This window comes from Poecilia formosa, unplaced genomic scaffold, assembly GCF_000485575.1.
Source record: "Poecilia formosa unplaced genomic scaffold, Poecilia_formosa-5.1.2 Scaffold547, whole genome shotgun sequence".
Classification (NCBI taxonomy): Eukaryota; Metazoa; Chordata; class Actinopteri; order Cyprinodontiformes; family Poeciliidae; genus Poecilia; species Poecilia formosa.
The window spans coordinates 190,333-194,381 of record NW_006800486.1 but is presented as its reverse complement, the minus strand read 5'-3'; the positions used below and the strand labels follow the sequence as shown (position 1 = coordinate 194,381).

The 4,049-nt window shown below is 45.6% G+C and overlaps 1 protein-coding gene across 1 annotated transcript in view; it reads right to left on the bottom strand.

The window, feature by feature from the left end:
- Positions 1 to 4,049, bottom strand: part of rreb1a (ras responsive element binding protein 1a) — a 42,125-nt gene that overhangs the window by 17,152 nt on the left and 20,924 nt on the right. Inside the window, exon 2 of the mRNA XM_007540533.2 lies at positions 3,791 to 3,895. The gene's annotated coding sequence lies outside the window, so the exon portion shown is untranslated. The remainder of the gene's footprint in view (positions 1 to 3,790; positions 3,896 to 4,049) is intronic.

The window sequence follows — 4,049 nt, the reverse complement described above, 5'->3', positions numbered from 1 at the left end:
TCGCTCCATGAGGCGTCTACGTATTAATGCCTATGGTCGTTCTAAATGAAAATAAACGCGTTCTTCTTTGATCTACAATTTTGACTTCTAATGTTTCAATTCCTGCTAGAGAGCCCCCTGGTGGTTGAAGAAAAATACACAGAAAAGCCGCACCGGGCTACAATCCGCATGGTTCAAAGTTTAGGAAAAAAGTAGCAGCTTATAGTCCGGAAAATACGGTACCATGGGTGAAATTGAATAATTTCCACGGCACACCTGACGATCACTCACGGCACACTAGTGTGCCGCGGAACAGTGGTTGAAAAACACTGGCCTAAACCTGACCTTTACCCTTTTCCTAACCCTAACCAACCAAAACTCAATTCATACCTTAGCCCTAACTCTGACCCCTGACCCAAAAACAGGGTTTCCCCTTGTGAGGACTGTAGCCCGGTCCCCACGAGGAGCAATTGGTCCCCACAACGTAGTATATGTCAGGAAAATCGTCCCCACAAGGTATTACAAATGCACGCACGCACACACACACACACACACACACACACACAGAGCGCTGACGCTCCAACATTCCTGCACATCCCTGCAAAAGCTGGAAAAAGGTCACAGCGAGCGAGGCGGCGAGTAAAAGGAGCGATCTGTGTCAGTCGGACTCGGCTCCGGGCCGGTCCAGACATTTTAGGGAAAGTGATAAAGTGGGCGGTCCGATCTGACCGTTAACCCTTTCAGAACCAAATAAGGTTCTGGGTTTTATAATCCAGTAATAACAGGCCGGTTAAACATGAACTGTTGAATTATTATTGTTATTAATAATCCAGTTCCTGATCCACTTTCCAGAGGCTGAAACACAACTAAGGGGAAGAGTTTGACAAGTTTATTTAAATAAATCCTACAAAAGAGATACAAAAATATTTTAATATTTCAGCACAAATATGAATTATTGGAGCTGATGTTTCAAAGAAAGTGATCAGAAGAGTTAATCTAGCTGATTGGTGACGTTTCAGTCTGTGAAAATGAAGCAGAGCATCTGGAAACGGCGCCTGCAGCCCAAACTGAGGGCGAAGGCTTCCTGTCCCGCCTCCTGCTGACAGGCACCTGTGTGAGGATGTAACTCTGTGACAGACGGGATGGAGGGATGACGGAGAGATGGAAGGAAGGATGGAGAGCTGAGGAGGGGGAGGAAAGCCTATAAATCCTCTGCAGCCTCTTGATTCGCCCAGGTCGTCTCTGAGAGTTCGACAGAAATAAAAGCAGCCGTGTGATTGGCTGTGAGCTGCCTGCCTGGCTCTCTCAGCCCAGTAAATTCATGCTGCTGCAGTCTTTTATTTTAACTCCCTCCGTCTGCTTTTACATCGCGGCTGCAGCGAGGTGGGATATCTGGTGTCGGTTAACAGCGCTTGGCAGAGTGCGAGCGGCGCGATGGAGGGATGTATGGTGAGACAGATCGAGGAGAGGGGGGAGGACAGGATCCACTCACCATATGTTGGCTATTTATTACCTCAGTCTAACTGTCTCTCTGTCCTCATCTGAACATCTATCACTTTGTTTCGGATCGGCAGATACAACCTGGGACTCAAACACAAACTCCCACCGCTCCAGATTTATACATCCATAGAAACACGTCCGCCACCAGAACTCTGCACTGCCGCGGTTTATTACCGCTTATGATGAATATATCTGATTTAAAGTCAGGATCAACGAAGAAAAAACAACTTTCTAAATCTGAGGTTTTGTTTTCTCTCTCCAGAGATTAGCCGTGAATTTGAATCTCTCTCCATGTTTATTAGGAACATAAATCTTCAGCCCATTAGTCCCAGTCTAATAGAAAATAAAGAATACTTTCATATTTTTTACAGGAACACTTTGTCCTGGACTGAAAAACATTTTATTCATCATATATCTGCATTTCACTGAGACATTGATGCTAAGAATATAATAATTAGCCTTTCAGCATAGCTAACAGGTGGTTGTAAACAAAAGTTATGGATATAATGCTACCAGACCACAGGATAAATTTACTATTTCTAACAAAAAAATAACACTAAGTTTATGAATTCACATCAAATAAGCTTCAAAAGAAACAAAAACTAGATTAAAACCAGAAAACAGCTATTACTAATTAACTAAATTGTGATGCTTTGAAGTATAGACAATTTTAATACTGTGCTTATTTGTTAATTGTTACACTAAACCATGATACATTTTATATTCATATAATACTTGAAGCTAACTTTGTCGGATTTCTCCCACCTCAACACTAACCGTCTGTTAAAACAATACGAACAGGAACCAAATCAAACGCCTTTCAGCCTCGTGTTGAACAGCAGCAGGTCATTACTGTGACGAATCTCCAATATTTGGCACATTTACTGCAGCGAGGCTGTCGGCTTAAATAACTGACAGTGTTTTTAAGCTAAATTTAGAAAGCTACAACCGGCCGCGTCGTAAGAAGCGATGCTGCCGCTGTCTTTGAATCCAGTCGCAGAAACTGAAAGAACATCTCTCCTTATCTCTTTCTGTTTCTCAAACTCTCGACCGCAACAGGAAGCTGACACTCTCGGGAGTCACCAGAGAGCGCTTCGCTGCTTCCCTCATGTGCGAGAGAGATTGATGGACCTTCCCGCTGACCCCCCGCCCGCCCCGAACCTCCTAGGCCTCCATCTAACACTCAGCTGCCATCACCCATCCTCCACTCCTGTCTCCCTGCAGGACTTTGCCCAAACTTGTTACCCGTCTCTTATGAAACCGAGCTGGCAGGTTCTGCTCCTCGGTTCCTCTGCGCCTCAGACTGACAGACACCAGCTTCCCTCCTCTCCTGCCTCCATCTTTTATTTCTGTCACCCCCCTCCCCGGTTCGGTTACACATTGACTGCTGTGTTTGCGGTGGAGCAAAGTGGAGTTTAGAACCGCCATGATAAAGTGTTGCGATAGCATCAGCCGTGTGTTAGCTCCACTGTACGGCATACCGCAGCAGGGGCGGGGGGAGGGAAGGACCTCAGCCAATCAGAGAGCTCCTCTCAGAGTGGAGCGATCTGCCAGCTCCCAGCCAATCAGGAGGCAGGTTCTTCTCCTCCCAGACACACAGGTTTATCCATCTCTGTGAGCCGTTTATCTCATCTACGGCAGCAGGCTGGGGACAGTTTGATGGTCTGGAAATTACTCACTGCAGTTTTTATTGTTTATAATAAATAGGTCTGGTGTAAAGGAATCTAGGGAACATTTATATTAATAAACGCTGAATAAACAGCTTAGATTGGTTAATTTATTTTATGTAAACTGACTATTATGTATGTTACATTGTGTTAAATATAACTGTTTATCAGTGGGATCCATCAGTGGGATCCATCAGTGGGATCCATCAGTGGGATCTCAGCAGGTAAATTAAAATTATATTTTTCCTGGTTGCATTTTCTAAGAATGCGACCAGGAAAAATGTCTGAAACTCAACTTCATGTTCCTTTCTCCATGTTTGAAGTAAAATCCTGATATTTGCCTGAAGCTAATATTTGCTGACCCCTGGAAGGGTCAACAGGTCTCCCTGGATGACCCCGGATGACCTCTGGCTGCATCTATAAACAAGAAGTGAGGCAGGAAGCTGCAGCTGAGGAAACAGAGACATCCAGGAAGTAGACAGAGCCCAACGAGCACCGTGATGAGAAACAGAAACAAACTTCCATCCTTTCAGAGAGAAATCTGACAGGAAGGAGGCGGGCAGCTTGACAGGTGGATGGACAGAGAGGAGCAGGGGTCAGAGGTCAGCAATGGACGGAGGGATGAGAGGGAGGAGCATATTTACCCGTTCTTTTTCGTTAATCAAACACTCGCTCGATCGTTCCGAGTCTCAAGGGCGGGGCGGAAGGGGGCGGGGTTTGTTGTGTTTGAGTCTGAAGGAGCGTTCACACTGCGGGGGGGAAACAGAGACACGTCAGTAACAGAGACACACCTACAGTACAGTAACACACACCTGCACACACAACAGGGAACAACGGGGAACAACAGGGAACAACGGGGAACAACAGGGAACAAAAGGGGAACAAAAGGGAAAAACAGGGAAC